Source organism: Zea mays, chromosome 1 (assembly GCF_902167145.1).
Source record: "Zea mays cultivar B73 chromosome 1, Zm-B73-REFERENCE-NAM-5.0, whole genome shotgun sequence".
NCBI lineage: Eukaryota > Viridiplantae > Streptophyta > Magnoliopsida > Poales > Poaceae > Zea > Zea mays.
The window spans coordinates 24,010,554-24,030,863 of NC_050096.1; positions in this window are offsets into that span (position 1 = coordinate 24,010,554).

A 20,310-nucleotide genomic window follows, 5' to 3' on the forward strand; every position below is an offset into this window, starting at 1 on the left:
ATTCTTGGATTTCTGGTGGAGACCATTTCTTGGTCAAAAATCCGAATGTATTAGCCTTCGGTATTATTGAAAATGGTCGTTCATGGCTATTTTCGAGAAAAATGGGAGTTGTGTGGCCATTGATCTTTGACCAGAGGCTCATACACCTCACTACACATTTGTTTCCTTGCCATAGATCACATTCTTGGATTTATGGTGGAGACCATTTCTTAGTCAAAAATTTGTAGGTGTTAGCCTTCAGTGTCATTGAAAATGGTCATTCATGGCTATTTTCGACAAAAATGGGAGTTATGTGGCCATTTATCATCGACCAAAGGCTCGTACGCCTCACCCCACATATGTTTCCTTGCCATAGATCACATTCTTGGATTTCTGCTGGAGACCATTTCTTGGTCAAAAATCCGTAGGTGTTAGCCTTCGGTATTATTGAAAATGGTCGTTCATGGCTATTTTCAAACAAAATGGGGGTTGTGTGGCCATTGATCATCGACCAGAGGCTCGTAAACCTCACCCCACATATGTTTCCTTGCCATAGATCATATTCTTGGATTTCTGGTGGAGGCCATTTCTTGGTCAAAAATCTGTAGGTGTTAGCCTTCGGTATTATTGAAAATGGTCATTCATGGCTATTTTCGACAAAATGGGGTTGTGTGGCCATTGATCATCGACCAGAGGCTCTTACACGTCACCCCACATATGTTTCCTTGCCATAGATCACATTCTTGGATTTCTGGTGGAGACCATTTCTTGGTTAAAAATCCGTACGTGTTAGCCTTCGGTATTATTGAAAATGGTCGTTCATGGCTATTTTCGACAAAAATGAGGGTTGTGTGGCCATTGATCATCGACCAGAGGCTCATACACCTCACCCCACATATGTTTCCTTGCCATAGATCACATTCTTGGGTTTCCGGTGGAGAACATTTCTTGGTCAAAAATCCGTAGGTGTTAGCCTTCGGAATTATTGAAAATGGCCGTTCATGGCTATTTTCGACAAAAATGGGGGTTGTGTGTCCATTTATCATCGACCTGAGGCTCGTACACCTCACCCCACGTATGTTTCCTTGCCATAGATCACGTTCTTAGATTTCTGGTGGAGACCATTTCTTGGTCAAAAATCCGTAGGTGTTTGCCTTCACTATTATTGAAAATGGTCGTTCATGGCTATTTTCGACAAAAATGGGGGTTATGTGGCCATTGATCATCGACCAGAGGCTCGTACACCTCACCCCACATATGTTTCCTTGCCATAGGTCACATTCTTAGATTTCTAGTGGAGACCATTTCTTGGTCAAAAATCCGTAGGTGTTAGCCTTCGGTATTATTGAAAATGGTCATTGATGGCTATTTTCGACAAAAATGGGGGTTGTGTGGCCATTTATCATCGACTAGAGGCTCGTACACCTCACCCCATATATGTTTCCTTGCCATAGATCACATTCTTGGATTTCTGGTGGAGACCATTTCTTGGACAAAAATCCGCAGGGGTTTGCCTTCGCTATTATTGAAAATGGTCGTTCATGGCTATTTTCGACAAAAATGCGGGTTGTGTGGCCATTTATCATCGACTAGAGGCTCGTACACCTCACCCCACAAATGTTTCCTTGCCATAGATCACATTCTTGGATTTCTGGTGTAGACCATTTCTTGGTCAAAAATTCGTACGTGTTAGCCTTTGGTATTATTGAAAATGGTCGTCCATGGCTATTTTCGACAAAAATGGGGGTTGTGTGGCCATTGATCATCGACCAGAGGCTCGTAAACCTCACCCCACATATGTTTCCTTGCCATAGATCACATTCTTGGATTTCTGGTGGAGACCATTTCTTGGTCAAAAATTTGAATGTGTTAGCCTTCGGTATTATTGAAAATGGTCGTTCATGGCTATTTTCGACAAAAATGGGAGTTGTGTGGCCATTGATCTTTGACCCGAGGCTCAAACACCTCACTACACATATGTTTCCTTGCCATAGATCACATTCTTGGATTTATGGTGGAGACCATTTCTTGGTCAAAAATATGTAGGTGTTAGCCTTCAGTGTCAATGAAAATGGTCGTTCATGGCTATTTTTGACAAAAATGGGGGTTGTGTGGCCATTTATCATCGACCAGAGGCTCGTACGCCTCACCCCACATATGTTTCCTTGCCATAGATCACATTCTTGGATTTCTGGTGGAGACCATTTCTTGGTCAAAAATCCGTAGGTGTTAGCCTTCAGTATTATTGAAAATGGTCGTTCATGGCTATTTTCGACCAAAATGGGGGTTATGTGGCCATTGATCATCGACCAGAGGCTCGTAAACCTCACCCCATATATGTTTCCTTGCCATAGATCACATTCTTGGATTTCTGGTGGAGACCATTTCTTGGTCAAAAATCCGTAGGTGTTAGCCTTCGGTATTATTGAAAATGGTCATTCATGGCTATTTTCGACAAAAATGGGGGTTGTGTGGCCATTGATCATCGATCAGAGGCTCATACACCTCACCCCACATATGTTTCCTTGCCATAGATCACATTCTTGGATTTCTGGTGGAGACCATTTCTTGGTCAAAAATCCGTACGTGTTAGCCTTCGGTGTTATTGAAAATGGCCGTTCATGGCTATTTTCGACAAAAATGGGGGTTGTCTGGCCATTGATCATCGACCAGAGGCTCGTACACCTCACCCCACATATGTTTCCTTGCCATAGATCACATTCTTGGATTTCTGGTGGAGAACATTTCTTGGTCAAAAATCCGTAGGTGTTAGCCTTTAGAATTATTGAAAATGGTCGTTCATGGCTATTTTCGACAAAAATGGGGGTTGTGTGGCCATTTATCATCGACTAGAGGCTCGTACACCTCACCCCACATATGTTTCCTTGCCATAGATCACATTCTTGGAAATCTGGTGGAGACCATTTCTTGGTCAAAAATCCGTAGGTGTTTGCCTTCGCTATTATTGAAAATGGTCGTTCATGGCTATTTTCGACAAAAATGGGGGTTGTGTGGCCATTGATCATCGACCAGAGGCTCATACACCTCACCCCACATATGTTTCCTTGCCATAGATCACATTCTTGGATTTTTGGTGGAGAACATTTCTTGGTCAAAAATTTGTAGGTGTTAGCCTTCAGTCTTATTGAAAATGGTCATTCATGGCTATTTTCGACAAAAATGGGGGTTGTGTTGCCATTTATCATCGACCAGAGGCTCGTACACCTCACCCCACATATGTTTCGTTGCCATAGATCACATTCTTGAATTTCTGGTGGATACCATTTCTTGGACAAAAATCCGCAGGTGTTTGCCTTCGCTATTATTGAAAATGGTCGTTCATGGCTATTTTCGACAAAAATGCGGGTTGTGTGGCCATTTATCATCGACTAGAGGCTCGTACACCTCACCCCACAAATGTTTCCTTGTCATAGATCACATTCTTGAATTTCTAGTGGAGACCATTTCTTGGTCAAAAATCCGTACGTGTTAGCCTTCGGTATTATTGAAAATGGTCGTCCATGACTATTTTCGACAAAAATGGGGGTTGTGTGGCCATTGATCATCGACCAGAGGCTTGTAAACCTCACCCCACATATGTTTCCTTGCCATAGATCACATTCTTGGATTTCTGGTGGAGACCATTTCTTGGTCAAAAATCCGAATGTGTTAGCCTTCGGTATTATTGAAAATGGTCATTCATGGCTATTTTCGACAAAAATGGGAGTTGTGTGGCCATTGATCTTCGACCAGAGGCTCATACACCTCACTACACATATGTTTCCTTGTCATAGATCACATTCTTGGATTTATGGTGGAGACAATTTCTTGGTCAAAAATCTGAGGTGTTAGCCTTCAGTGTCATTGAAAATGGTCGTTCATGGCTATTTTCTACAAAAATGGGGGTTGTGTGGCCATTTATCATCGACCAGAGTCTCGTACGCCTCACCCCACATATGTTTCCTTGCCATAGATCACATTCTTGGATTTCTGGTGGAGACCATTTCTTGGTCAAAAATTCGTAGGTGTTAGCCTTCGGTATTATTGAAAATGGTCATTCATGGCTATTTTCGACCAAAATGGGGGTTGTGTGGCCATTGATCATCGACCAGAGGCTCGTAAACCTCACCCCATATATGTTTCCTTGCGATAGATCACATTCTTGGATTTCTGGTGGAGACCATTTCTTGGTCAAAAATCCGTAGGTGTTAGCCTTCGGTATTATTGAAAATGGTAATTCATGGCTATTTTCGACAAAAATGGGGGTTGTGTGGCCATTGATCATCGACCAGAGGCTCATACACCTCACCTCACATATGTTTCCTTGCCATAGATCACATTCTTGGATTTCTGGTGGAGACCATTTCTTGGTCAAAAATCCGTACGTGTTAGCCTTCGGTGTTATTGAAAATAGTCGTTCATGGCTATTTTCGACAAAGATGGGGGTTGTCTGGCAATTGATCATCGACCAGAGGCTCGTACACCTCACCCCACATATGTTTCCTTGCCATAGATCACATTCTTGGATTTCTGGTGGAGATCATTTCTTGGTCAAAAATCCGTAGGTGCAAATACTAAATGCCTCTGGCTTGTCACGGTTTTCAACTTTCCCATCAAAGTCTTTCTTTTTTCTCCATGGATGATCCTTTTCAAGAATCGTCGATGCCCAATATAGCAAATCTTATTCTGTATTCTTCTAGAGTAGGGATTTTTGTCACAATGCAGACAAGCATAATACCCTCTGGTGACTCTACCAGACAATGTGCTTAGCGCTGGATAATCATGTATGCACCATAGCACCGTAGCATGTAGAATAAACTCTTTTCCAGCTCTTGCATCAATAGTATTGACACCCAACCAAAGATCTTGCAACTCGTCAATTAGTGGCTCTAAAAGACATCAAAATCCTTTCCTGGGCATTCTTTGCCAGGGATGAGTAGACACATCATGAAGTTTGATTGCTCGACACATACCCATGGAGGAAAGTTGTAAGGGATAACAAAAACAGGCCACATACTATAAGAGGAGCTCATTTTCCCAAATGGATTGAAACCATCTGTTGCAAGACCAAGCCTGATATTCCTAGGATCTTCTGCAAACCAACCGTGTTGCTTATCGAAGTCCTTCCATGCCTTACCATCCGCTGGATGGTTGAGCTCATTTTCCACAACTTTCCTCTTCAACTTATGCCATTGTGCCTCCTCAGATATTTTTTTCGAGGAAAACATCCTTTTCAACCTAGGAATCAAAGGAAATGTCGCAGTACCTTTTGAGGACTCTTATTTTTACCTTCACCATCTTTCCATCTAGATTCTTCACACACTGGGCATTCATCTTTTTTTGCATAATCCTTCCGAAACAAAACACAATTATTTGGTCACACATGGATTGACTCATATCCGAGTCCTAATACACGAATAAGTTTCTTTGCTTCATTATAAGATGCTGGAAGGCTACATTGTGGGAATGATAATGATAATAACTTCAAAATTGCATTGAATGCCACATTGCTGATCCGATAAAATGACTTGATATGAAGTAACCGAACCACAAAAGAAAATTTTGTGAATGGTGAACCTGGGTGAAGTGTCTGCTTCATCTCATCTAACACAACTGCAAACATGGACTTCCCTGTACCTTCTTCAGATGTGAATAACTCATGCACCATATCTGGTAATCTATCATCAGGGTTATCTTGTTCATACTCATTCATACTAGCATCCTCATTCAAACTAGGTTGTTCATCTAGATGGTCAGCATTTTCATTTATCCATAGTGGCTCTCCATGATGTATCCATGTTGTGTATGTGCTCGCCATCCCATTAATATATAAGTGATCCTCTACTTCTGATTTATGTTTAGAAAGTTGATTCAAGCACTGTCGACATGGGCATAGGATCTCCTCGGCATCAGGAAATCGCTCTTCAACAAACTTCATGAACTCATCCACCCCGGCTAGATACTTGTTGCTGAAAAGCCTAGAATTGATCCAAGATCTGTCCATCTGCCATACATTGAAATAATAAAAGAATGTAGGTTAGATAAATTAAAATTCTAACCCACTAAAATTTTCTGAATAAATGTAACTAATACCAACTAAATATAATACTAGCCATGAAGATAATGCTTCATTTTTTATTCAATTGCAAGGTAGCCAGAATGTTGATCTAGTTTTAGATTTTTAATTACTTCTTCAAATTCTTTATTATTCTCATGATTTTATTTTTGAGAGGTTACACAGTAACTGAAAGTTCTGTATATTTGAATCCCATCTTGCAGGAAACTAATTTGATGGTACAAAATGGCATTCTAGAGAAGGTAACAGATCTTCTTATCACAGTTGTAGAGCCAAAAAGCATCGTTCTTGGTTCAGTTCCTAGTTGGTTGTTCTACCGAAGTTGTACGGGTAGTGGCACGCTCTCGCTAACCATATGGTCTTTATTGCAGCATTTCTCCTCAGAAAATTGTGTCAGCATGTAACATTTTTATTTTTTGTTTCTAATAAAATTCACAAGAAAAAACATTCTTGGTAGTGCAGGTAATCACAGAATACACACTTTTTTAGTACTCTTTTAGAATCTCTAATTCCCACATGTACTTCTAAAAGTGAAAATGTGCACTCTATTTCAATGGAAGTTGTCTTTCTTTTAGTTTCTCATCAGTTGCAGCACAGCTGATCTAACCAGTTTTCAGTCTGTGAAACCTGTTAACTTTTGTGTGTGTACCAGTGAACATCAGAGAAACCTGTGAACTTGTGTGTGAATTCTATGAATCTGTGTACCTGTGGACTTGGGTGTGAATATGTGAAACCTGTGTGAAATCTGAAACCTGTGAACTAGTGTTCTGTCTGTGAAACATGTTAAGTTTTTATGTGTAACCTGTAAACTAATGTGAAATCTGAAACCTGTACTATATTAGTCACTAACCTGTGAACTTGTGCAGACACTGGTTTCCCTTGGCCGGACAGATTTCAAATTGAATATGTGGTTGTCTCTATCAGCAGCAGGGGATGAAACCTTGATGGTGAATCCTAGAAGATGGTGAATCCTGGAAGATGGTGAGTGCTCTATCTTGGAGACTTGGAAGATGGCGAATCCTGGAAGAACAAGCAAAAGTATGGTAAGATTAATGGTTTGAGGCCAAACATTAGGCCATGTTATGTTCCTACACCTAGAAGGATGGATCACGGATCATAACAGCCATTAGGAGTAACACCTAGGGCTGTTTTCATGGTGACAGATGGTACTTAAGATCTACAAACCTTTTGATGTTTCTTCTCCCTTGTACGGCAGGAAACACCTTGCCGCGGTGATAGCGCCAAAACAGTCGTCGACGGCTTCAAGCTCCTGCGTGTGTTTATTTGGGCAACAGAACTAGACGTGGATCACAAGCAGCCGCATTGTTTATTTGGGCAACAGAACTAGACGTGGACTTATTTGGGCATGGACGTGGACGTGCAACAGAACTAGACGGCGGGCTACTTGACGTGTATGGACCTGGACGTCCATGGACCTGGACACGTCTTGCCATTGGGCCATGTTGCCTGGGTCGCTTCTAAAGGCAGTAAAATCATTCACCAAGGAGTCGACGACATAGCTAGCTGATTTGTCTGCTCTGACGTGTGTGTAAGCAAATGTTGTATCAGGTCATGTTTGTAAGGTGTGGGAAATGAAGTCCAGGCTTATGTAGTGCCACAAGTGTTACAACAAAAAATGTAGCATGCGCTCCTCTGATTCGTCAACATTATATTATATATTATATTTATTCATCGTTGTTATATTTATTTTGGGGTGAATCGAAAATCATGAAAATCTTGATAGATATAAATTATGTAATATATATGCAACTTTTGTTGAAAAAAACAATAGGATTCAACTGAATACTCTTCAATTGAAGTGGGCTCCTAGTCAAAGATGCTAGATCGGTCGAGAATTAAAAGATGTGTAACAAAGTTGGCCTTGCCTCTCCACATCTATAAAATAGTAGCTTGACCATATGCGTATGTGCGAAAGATTTGTCATCGTGGGCAAGTTAATATATTATGGGCTAAAAAACAATGTGATAGGAGGCAAAATCCTATAGATTAGCTATATACTAGAGACACTTTAATATAAATAGATGAAAAATTAAAAAATAATTTAATGTGTTACATCAATAAGCACCTCATGCAGAACCCATTTAGCCTTGATGGTGGACCTCTCATTACATCGATTATATAATATTTCATTTTAAAAATTCTATCACATATATCAATGATGAATGAGCTTGTCATACAATTGTCACAAGTCTGATGTAGAGCAAAATATGACGATTTATTCTCATGACGAACTCGTATTGTCATGGATCATCGTCACAAAAAGTATGTTAGAATGAGTTATGACAGTTTTAATGACGGTGGTTAATTTTTTGTCATTAAACTTACACGTCTCATTGAAATCGTCATAAACAGAGCGATCTAATGACGATTCTCACTAGTGTCATCACATATTTGTCATAAAAGGTCACATGTGTTGTAGTGTCTCCCGAGGCCGAGGCTGAGGCCGAGGCCTGGGGTCGGGCGAGGCGGAGCTCCCTGTTGCGCCCGAGGCTGAACTCGGGAGAGGCCGTGACTCATTGTTGTTAGTCTTACTCTAGTGGTTGGCACAGTAGTCGGAATGGGATAAATAGTGTTGTTTTCCTGTCAGAACGATCAGTAAAGGGGCGAAGTGACTGCGGTCATTTTGACCTTGCCAACTGAGGCGCGCGTGTCAGAATAAGGTGTCAGGTGATCCCTGCATTAAATGTGCATGTGATACGGTCGGCGGTAAGGCGATTTGGCTGAGGTTGCTATACGACAAAGTTTGCCCGAGCTTAGCCTCGGGCGAGCCGGGGGTGCGCCTGCTGCCTGAGGAGGCCCTCGGGCGAGGTGTGAATCCGTTCGGGACCACTGTTCTTGCCCGAGGCCGGGCTTGGGCGAGACGAGATTGCGTCCCTTGGTAGATGAGGCTTTAACTTTGCGCTATGCTTACCAGCCTTTTCGGTCTGTTTTGAAGATGTTTTCCAGCCATGCTTAGGAGTATTGGGGGTACCCCTAATTACGGTACCCGATAGCACCGACGAGGCGAAAGTCATCCCCTTCATCAACAACATCTCGTTTACCAATCAACGTGACAATGGCGTAGTCATGATTAAGTTTTGGCAAATTTTAAAAGACACTCACATCATACACCGTGCACTCACCCTGGAGATACGACGACCACTATGTGCAGCTTAATCGGAGGTGTTCTACATATTTTACTTTGTAGATGTAATTAACCGGGCGAGCCTCTCTCGCATAAGGCACCGAGAATCAGCAAACTACACATTCTCCAAGTCAGAAGCTTGTCCAAGCAATGACGTAGAAGACAGCGGAAGACAAGTTCAAGCGAATGATGTATTTTGTAAATCTGATGATTAATGAAATACATGGTTCATGATTGCAACACTTGTCCTCATTAGCCTGATTCTTTTTATTTCTTTTGTTCTCACGAACAGTCATCAAAACTGAGATGAAAAGGATAAATAAAAAATACCAATCTATTGCATTGCTCATGAGCACACCAAATTTTAAGTGCTCATATGAGTACGAGTACGGAGGCCATGTGAGCACAAGGTACATTTCCATAAGAGTTCTAGAATCTTCATATATCATAAAGGTGGCCTTTGGTTCCTATGGATTCTCAAAATTCAAATACTACACAAAATCCAAGACAAATCTGTTCGTCAACCTAAGAAGAGCTACTGAGATTTTAGACACAGTCCAATGCAAAATACCAGAGTTGTTTGGCTAACAATGAGGTTCTACAATGAAACTTAAAAAATGAGCCATGAACCAAACATGGCCAAACTTTATTATCTTTATACAGGTAGACTCCACTGTACAAGCAAGCTTTGCTACCCTTTTTATAGTACACATGGAAAAGGAAGTTAATTTGTAGATGTTTTGAACCTAGAATGCAGGAAAGAAGAGTTGCAAGTTAGATCTAATAATGTGGGTTAGTTTGAATCTACATGTGTCAGGTGTTTCGTACCTCACTCTGACAAGTAAATTTATTGTGCGCATTTCAGGCTCCGAACGGAGTGCGGGGTAGGCGCAAGATTTATACTGGTTCGGGAGAACGTCCCTACTTCCAGTCATCGGCGGCTTGCAACCGGCACCATTGATGATCAAAGTGAGAGCACCTAGAGGGGATGAATAGGTGGTCCTGCAAAACGTGCTCCAAACAACACAAACTTGGTCTATAATATGAACTAGGGTAAATAAAACCAAGTTTGAGAGTACAGAGAAAGAGAGAAGTTTGTTTCACTTGATTGCTCTATCAAGATGTAATTTAAACTTAGAGCAATATCACAAGTGAAAAATTGGAACTTGGAAGAGATAAAATTGCAATAAAGTAAATGGCACAAGAGACACGACAATTTTTATCCCGTGGTTCGGTCTAGCGTAATATGCCTGCCTACTCCACGTTGTGGCGTCCCAATGGACGAGAGTTGCACTCAACCACTTTCAAGTGATCCAAAGATCAAACTTGAGTACCACGGTTCTTCCTTATGTCACAATATCTCATTTGCGAGACATCTCCACAAGTTGGAGTCTCTCACGCCTTACACAAGATGATCACAATCAAAACCGGAGTAAGGGAGAGTAAAAGTACACACATAAGAGCACAACGTGGCAACAACACGCACAAACACAAAGAAGAGAGCGCATGAACACAAAGACAGCGTGACAGCTCAGAAACGCGCTTAAATCTCTCTCAAACACTAGAGTAGCGTGGTCGCGAAGTTTCAGAGTTGTAGACTGCTCTTAAAATGCTTGGTGTGCATGAGAGGGTGCTTATGGGCTTCTTTTATAGCCCCAAGAAGCTTAGGAGTCATTGCCTTCTCCATAAGGAAGCTGAAAAACTTCCCTATCTATGGGCTCACCGGACAGTCCAGTGTGCCACTTGAATTCTGGCAAGCAACGGTCATCCAGCGATCTGATTAGCCAATTTCCTTTTCCAACGTGGCACCGGACAGTCACGTGTGCCACCGGACAGCTGCCATGTCAGCTAGGCGTTGGAGGCTGGTGACCACTCGTAGATAGAACCGTTGGAGAGGATGTCCGGTGCATCGGACAGTGCACTGTTCATTGTCTGGTGAACTTTATAAATAAAATTCCTGGGAGCAGCGTCTTCGGCCGTACACATCATCGGACATACTTACCGGACAGTCCGGTGGGTCCCAGACTGCCAAACTTCTCCAACTTCTTTTAACTCTTCTTGAGAGGTTTCCTAGCACTTAGACAAACATAGTTAGCAACTAAAACAGCTGATTAAGTGTAGGAACCATACCTTTATCACTTCATTTCGCAAGGATTTGTTATACTTGCAAACTCAAGCCCAAAAAGTGCTTTTCTCATTTTACAAAATGTTGCATATGTGGGTCCATGCTTGAGCTCTTTTGGACTTGACATTTTCAATTTTCTTTCTTCTACACATGTGCTTATGCTCATACAAGGAGTGTTAGTACAAAGAGTTGTGTTGGGTATTTAATCACTAAAACAACTAGAAATGGCTAAAGGGCACATTTCCCTTTCACAAAGCTCATAGTAGGGGTTACAAGCAGGCGAGAGAGGGAGGATAAGCTCCCAAGTCTCTTATCGTGGTGGAGGTTCTGGGAGTCCAGATTGCGCTACTGCCATTGCTAGCCATCCGAAGCTTGGAGAACTTTGTCGTGGAATGCGCAAGTCCCCTACCTGGCGTGCTAACTATCGGTGTTTCGAGCCTTGCTCTGACAAGTAAATTTATTGTGTGCGTTCTAGGCTTCGGACAATGTGCGTGGTGGGCGCAAGATTTATACTTGTTCGGGCATAACGTTCCTACTTCCAGTCATCGACGACTTGCTCTACCGAGACCATTGATGATCAAAGCTCATAGTAGGGGTTACAAGCTGGCGAGAGAGGGAGGAGAGGCTCCCAAGTCTCTTATTGTTGTGGAGGTAGAGCTAAGGGTTACAGAGTAGAGTCCTAGCTAAGTCTTGGCTTGGCATCGGGGCTACGGGCCTCTAGGTCCTCGTCGGTGCGTCTGAGAGCACCTAGAGGGGGGGGTGAATAGGTGATCCTGTATACTTCAAAACTTAAGCCACAAAACTTTGATTAAGCGTTAGCACAGTTAATGCCAAGTGGCTAAAGAGAAGACCTTGCACAATATGATAACCACAAGAAGTTCAACACAGAGAAGACACAGTGATTTATCCCGTGGTTCGGTCAAGTACAAAACTTGCCTACTCCACGTTGTGGCGTCCCAACGGACGAGAGTTGCACTCAACTCCTCTCAAGTGATCCAATGATCAACTTGAATACCACAGTGTTATGCTTTTCCTTTCAATTTCCCGTTTGCAAGGAATCTCCACAACTTGGAGTCTCTCGCCCTTACACTTGAGATTCACAAAGAAATACGGAGTAAGGGAGGGAAGCAACACAAATCCACAGCAAAATGCGCACACACACGACCAAGAATCGAGCTCAAAGACTATCTCACAGTTCTCACAAGAACGGAGCTCGAATCACTTAGAATAACAAACGGATGCGCAAAGACTGAGTGTGGATGATCAAGAATGCTCAAAGGTTGCTTGGTATTCTCCTCCATGTGCCTAGGGGTCCCTTTTATAGCCCCAAGGCAGCTAGGAGCCGTTGAGAGCAATTCCAGAAGGCCAAACTTGCCTTCTGTCGTCGGGTGCACCGGACAGTCCGGTGCACACCGGACACTGTCCGGTGCCCGATTTCCTTCCTTAAACAGCGCAGTCGACCGTTGCAGATGCGGGAGCCGTTGGCGCACCGGACATGTCCGGTGCACACCGGACAGTCCGGTGCCCCTTCCCGACCGTTGGCTCGGCCACGTGTCCCGCGCAGATCGCGCGGCCGACCGTTGGCCCGGCCGACCGTTGGCTCACCGGACAGTCCGGTGCACACCGGACAGTCCGGTGAATTTTAGCCGTACGCCGTCGGCGAATTCCCGAGAGCGGCCTCTTCGGCTGGGGCAGCCTGGCGCACCGGACACTGTCCGGTGCACCACCGGACAGTCCGGTGCCCCAGACCGAAACAGCCTCTTGGCTGTACACAGCCAAGTCTTCTCTTCTCTTCTTCTTTCTGTTTCTAACACTTAGACAAATATATTAGTACACAAAACCAATGTACTAAGACTTAGAAACATACCTTTGCTCTGGATTTTCACTTTGTTCATCCATGGCATTGATTCACATTTAAGCACTTGTGTTGACACTCAATCACCAAAATACTTAGAAATGGCCCAAGGGCACATTTCCCTTTCAATCTCCCCCTTTTTGGTGATTTGTGCCAACACAACATAAAGCAACTAGAACAAGTGCAAAATCACTTCAAATAAAACTCAAATTGATTTTGATTCAATTTTGGCATATATGGATCATCCTTTGCCACCACTTGGTTTGTTTTTGCAAATCAAACTCAAATCTCTATCTCTATGTCAAACACACATATTGAGGCATAAAGAGAGTCATTCCAAAAGAGATTGATCAAAGATTTCAAAAACTCCCCCTATTTCCCATAATCAACATTTCTCCCCACACGAAGCCAACTTTTGACAAGAGAGACAATAAAAGAGTTTAACAAAACAAAAACTCTATTCTACTATTTTCAAAATCTCTCAAGTGGTAGCTGATCCATTTATCACTTTGGCCTTTATTTTCTCCCCCTTTGGCATCAAGCACCAAAATGGGATCAATCTTGGCCCATTAACCCCATTGCCTCACCAAAATCTTCAATAAGAATACAAAGGCAATAAGAGTCTAAAGATGAACTTGGAATAAGTTACCCTCTCATCGGAGTGCAGTGGAAGTCTTTCATGATCCAAGTCCACCTTTTCCCTTTCAATTCTCCTTCGAGACTAAATCATCAAACTCAAGCACATGGTTAGTCTCGAAAGGGTCAAGTTGTAACACATCTCCCCCTAAACATGTGCAGCACTTTGCAACGGACTTGTGAGGTCCAGGGAGTGTTTGTACAAATTGAGCACCACAATAAGCAACAAAATGCAGAATGAACCTGATCAAGGGCATAAACACATGTATGCTATAATTCAATCCAAGTTCCGCGAATCTAAGACATTTAGCTCACTACGCAACCTGCAAAAGGTCTTCTCATCTAGAGGCTTAGTGAAGATATCGGCTAGCTGGTTCTCGGTGCTAACATGAAACACTTCGATATCTCCCTTTTGCTGGTGGTCTCTCAAAAAGTGATGCCGGATGTCTATGTGCTTTGTGCGGCTGTGCTCAACAGGATTTTCCGCCATGCGGATAGCACTCTCATTGTCACATAGGAGTGGGACTTTGCTCAGATTGTAGCCAAAGTCCCGGAGGGTTTGCCTCATCCAAAGTAGTTGCGCGCAACACTGACCTGCGGCAACGTACTCGGCCTCAGCGGTGGATAGGGCAACGGAGGTTTGTTTCTTAGAGTTTCATGACACCAGGGACCTTCCTAAGAATTGGCACGTTCCTGATGTACTCTTCCTATCGACCTTACATCCAGCATAGTCGGAGTCTGAGTATCCAACTAAGTCAAAGGTAGACCCCTTTGGATACCAGAGCCCGAGGCAAGGCGTAGCAACCAAATATCTAAGAATTCGCTTTACCGCCACTAAGTGACACTCTTTAGGATCGGATTGAAATCTAGCACACATGCATACGCTAAGCATAATATCTGGTCTACTAGCACATAAGTAAAGCAAAGAACCTATCATTGACCGGTATGCTTTTTGATCAACGGACTTACCTCCTTTGTTGAGGTCGGTGTGTCTGTCGGTCCCCATCGGAGTCTTTGCGGGCTTGGCGTCCTTCATCCCAAACCGCTTTAGCAGATCTTGCGTGTACTTCGTTTGGGAGATGAAGTTGCCGTCCTTGAGTTGCTTCACTTGGAACCCAAGGAAGTAGTTCAACTCGCCCATCATCGACATCTCGAATTTCTGCGTCATCACCCTGCTAAACTCTTCACAAGACTTTTGGTTAGTAGAACCAAATATTATGTCATCGACATAAATTTGGCACACAAACAAATCACCATCACATGTCTTAGTAAAAAGAGTTGGATCGGCTTTCCCAACCTTGAAAGCATTAGCAATTAGAAAGTCTCTAAGGCATTCATACCATGCTCTTGGGGCTTGCTTAAGTCCATAGAGCGCCTTAGAGAGCTTACACACGTGGTTGGGGTACCGTTCATCCTCGAAGCCAGGGGGTTGCTCCACGTACACCTCCTCCTTGATCGGCCCGTTGAGGAAAGCGCTCTTCACATCCATTTGGAACAGCCTGAAAGAATGGTGAGCGGCATATGCTAGCAGGATACGAATAGACTCTAGCCTAGCCACAGGAGCAAAAGTCTCCTCGAAATCCAAACCTGCGACTTGGGCATAACCTTTTGCCACAAGTCGAGCCTTGTTTCTCGTCACCACCCCGTGTTCGTCCTGTTTGTTGCGGAACACCCACTTGGTTCCCACAACATTTTGCTTCGGACGAGGCACCAGCGTCCAAACTTCATTTCTCTTGAAGTTGTTGAGCTCCTCCTGCATGGCCAACACCCAGTCCGGATCTAGCAAGGCCTCCTCTACCCTGAAAGGCTCAATAGAAGAGACAAAGGAGTAATGCTCACAAAAATTAACTAATCGAGATCGAGTAGTTACTCCCTTGCTAATGTCACCCAGAATTTGGTCGACGGGATGATCCCTTTGAATCATAGCTCGAACTTGGGTTGGAGGTGCTGGTTGCGCATCTTCCTCCATCACACGATCATCTTGTGCTCCCCCTTGATCACACGCCTCCTGTTGATGAACCTGTTCATCGTCTTGAGTTGGGGGTAGTACCATAGTTGAGGAAGATGTTTGATCTCGTTCATCGTGTTCCTGTGGCCGCACTTCTCCAATTGCCATGGATCGAATAGCGGCCGTTGGAACATCTTCTTCATCTACATCATCACAATCAACAACTTGCTCTCTTGGAGAGCCATTAGTCTCATCAAATACAACGTCGCTAGAGACTTCAACCAAACCCGATGATTTGTTGAAGACTCTATACGCCTTTGTATTTGAGTCATAACCTAATAAAAACCCTTCTACAGCTTTGGGAGCAAACTTAGAATTTCTACCCTTCTTCACTAGAATGTAGCACTTGCTCCCAAATACACGAAAGTAAGATACATTGGGTTTGTTACCGGTTAGAAGCTCATACGACGTCTTCTTGAAGAGGCGGTGAAGGTAGACCCTGTTGATGGTGTGGCAAGCCGTGTTCACGGCTTCCGACCAAAAACGCTCGGGGGTCTTGAACTCTCCAAGCATAGTCCTCGCCATGTCGATTAGCGTCCTGTTCTTCCTCTCTACCACACCATTTTGCTGTGGTGTGTAGGGAGCAGAGAACTCATGCTTGATCCCTTCCTCCTCAAGGAACTCCTCTACTTGAAGGTTCTTGAACTCGGACCCGTTGTCGCTCCTTATCTTCTTCACCTTGAGCTCAAACTCATTTTGAGCTCTCCTGAGGAAGCGCTTGAGGGTCCCTTGGGTTTCAGACTTATCCTGCAAAAAGAACACCCAAGTGAAGCGGGAAAGGTCATCAACAATAACTAGACCATACTTACTCCCTCCTATGCTCAGATAGGCGACGGGTCCGAAGAGGTCCATATGCAGCAGCTCCAGGGGTCTTGAAGTGGTCATCACATTCTTGCTGTGATGTGCTCCTCCCACTTGTTTACCTGCTTGACAAGCTGCACAAGGTCTATCCTTTTCGAATTGCACGTTAGTCAAACCTATCACGTGTTCTCCCTTTAGAAGCTTGTGAAGGTTCTTCATCCCCACATGTGCTAAGCGGCGATGCCACAGCCAGCCCATGCTAGTCTTAGCTATTAAGCATGCATCTAGACCGGCCTCTTCTTTTGCAAAATCAACTAAATAAAGTTTGCCGTCTAATACACCCTTAAAAGCTAGTGAACCATCACTTCTTCTAAAGACCGACACATCTACATTTGTAAATAGACAGTTATATCCCATATGACATAATTGACTAACAGATAGCAAATTATATCCAAGACTCTCTACTAAAAATACATTGGAGATAGAATGCTCATTAGAAATTGCAATTTTACCTAACCCTTTTACCTTGCCTTGATTCCCATCAACGAATATAATTGAATCTTGGGAATCCTTATTCTTGACGTAGGAGGTGAACATCTTCTTCTCCCCCGTCATATGGTTTGTGCATCCGCTGTCGATAATCCAGCTTGAACCCCCGGATGCATAAACCTGCAAGGCAAATTTAGGCTTGGGACTTAGGCACCCAACTCTTGTTGGGTCCTACAAGGTTAGTGCAAATATCCTTAGGGACCCAAATGCAAGTTTTGTCTCCCTTGCATTTTGCCCCTAACTTCCTAGCAACTATCTTCCTATCCTTTCTACAAATAGCAAAGGAAGCATTTAAAGCACAATAAATTGTAGAAGGTTCATTTACTACTTTCCTAGGAGCATGAATAGTATTCTTTCTAGGCACGTGATGAATAGCATTTCTCCTAGTCATACTTCTACCATGCATATAGGAAGAACTAGAAGCAGTCATGGCATAAGAATCATAAGCATGTGAATCAAAAGCATCATAACTTCTAAAAGCATTTCTAGAATTTTTCCTATCATGATACAAAAAGGCATGGTTCTTTTTAGCACTAGTAGCCATAGGGGCCTTCCCTTTCTCCTTAGCGGGAATGGGAGCCTTATGGCTTGTTAAGTTCTTGGCTTCCCTTTTGAAACCAAGTCCATCCTTAATTGAGGGGTGTCTACCGATCGTGTAGGCATCCCTTGCAAATTTTAGTTTATCAAATTCATTCTTGCTAGTCTTAAGTTGGGCGTTAAGACTAGCCAATTCCTCAGTTAATTTGGAAATTGAAACTAAATGATCGCTACAAGCATCAACATCGAAATCTTTACACCTAGTGCAAATCTTAACATGTTCTACACAAGATGTTGATTTACTAGATTTTTCTAGTTTAGCATTTAAATCATCATTTATGCTCTTTAAACTAGCAATTGAATCATGACATGTAGACAACTCATAAGAAAGCATTTCATTTCTCTTAATCTCTAATGCAAGTGATTTTTGTGCTTCTACAAACTTGTCATGTTCTTCATACAACAAATCCTCTTGCTTTTCTAAAAGCACATTCTTATCATTCAAGGCATCAATCAATTCATTGATTTTGTCTATCTTAGATCTATCTAAGCCCTTGAATAAGCATGAATAGTCTATGTCATCATCATCACTAGACTCATTATCACTAGAAGAAGCATAAGTGGAGTCTCGAGTACTCACCTTCTTCTCCCTTGCCATAAGGCATGTGTGACGCTCGTTGGGGAAGAGGGATGACTTGTTGAAGGCGGTGGCGGCGAGTCCTTCATTGTCGGAGTCGGAGGAGCAATCCGAATCCCACTCCTTTCCGATGTGTGCCTCGCCCTTGGCCTTCTTGTAATTCTTCTTCTTTTCCCTCTTGTTCCCCTGTTCCTGGTCACTATCGTTATCGGGGCAGTTAGCGATAAAATGACCAATCTTACCGCACTTGAAGCATGAGCGCTTCCCCTTTGTCTTGGTCTTGCTTGGCTGCCCCTTGTGACCTTTTAGCACCGTCTTGAAGCGTTTGATGATGAGAGCCATCTCTTCATCATTAAGTCCGGCCGCCTCAATTTGTGCCACCTTGCTAGGTAGCGCCTCCTTGCTTCTTGTTGCCTTGAGAGCAAGGGGTTGATGCTCGTTGATTGGTCCATTCAAGGCGTCGTCCACGTATCTTGCCTCCTTGATCATCATCCGTCCGCTTACGAATTTTCTGAGTACCTCCTCGGGCGTCATCTTCGTGTACCTGGGATTCTCACGAACATTGTTCACGAGATGAGGATCAAGAATGGTAAATGACCTTAGCATTAGGCGGACGACGTCGTGATCCGTCCATCGTGTGCTTCCGTAGCTCCTTATTTTGTTGATAAGGATCTTGAGCCGGTTGTATGTTTGGGTTGGCTCCTCGCCCCTTATCATTGCAAACCTTCCAAGCTCGCCCTCCACCAACTCCATTTTAGTGAGCATGGTGATGTCGTTCCCCTCGTGAGAAATCTTGAGGGTGTCCCATATCTGCTTGGCATTGTCCAAGCCGCTCACCTTATTGTACTCGTCCCTGCACAAAGAGGCTAGCAACACAGTAGTAGCTTGTGCATTTTATGAATTTGTTCATTAATAAGCATAGGGCTATCCGAGCTATCAAATTTCATTCCATTCTCTACAATCTCCCATATGCTTGGATGGAGAGAGAATAAGTGACTACGCATTTTGTGACTCCAAAATCCGTAGTCTTCCCCATCGAAGTGTGGAGGTTTGCCAAGAGGAATGGAAAGCAAATGCGAATTCGAACTATGTGGAATACGAGAATAATCAAATGAAAAGTTCGAATTGACCGTCTTCCTGTAGTCGTTGTCGTCGTCCTTTTGGGAAGAAGTCGACTCATCGCTATCGTCGTAGTAGACGATCTCCTTGATGCGCCTTGTCTTCTTCTTCTTCCCATCTTTACGCTTGTGGCCCGAGCCCGAGTCAGTAGGCTTGTCATCCTTCGGCTCGTTGACGAAGGACTCCTTCTCCTTGTCGTTGATCACGATTCCCTTCCCCTTAGGATCCATCTCTTCGGGCGATTAGTCCCTTCTTGAAGAGAACGGCTCCGATACCAATTGAGAGCACCTAGAGGGGGGGTGAATAGGTGATCCTGTATACTTCAAAACTTAAGCCACAAAACTTTGATTAAGCGTTAGCACAGTTAATGCCAAGTGGCTAAAGAGAAGACCTTGCACAATATGATAACCACAAGAAGTTCAACACAGAGAAGACACAGTGATTTATCCCGTGGTTCGGCCAAGTACAAAACTTGCCTACTCCACGTTGTGGCGTCCCAACGGACGAGAGTTGCACTCAACTCCTCTCAAGTGATCCAATGATCAACTTGAATACCACAGTGTTATGCTTTTCCTTTCAATTTCCCGTTTGCAAGGAATCTCCACAACTTGGAGTCTCTCGCCCTTACACTTGAGATTCACAAAGAAATACGGAGTAAGGGAGGGAAGCAACACACACAAATCCATAGCAAAATGCGCACACACACGACCAAGAATCGAGCTCAAAGACTATCTCACAGTTCTCACAAGAACGGAGCTCGAATCACTTAGAATAACAAACGGATGCGCAAAGACTGAGTGTGGATGATCAAGAATGCTCAAAGGTTGCTTGGTATTCTCCTCC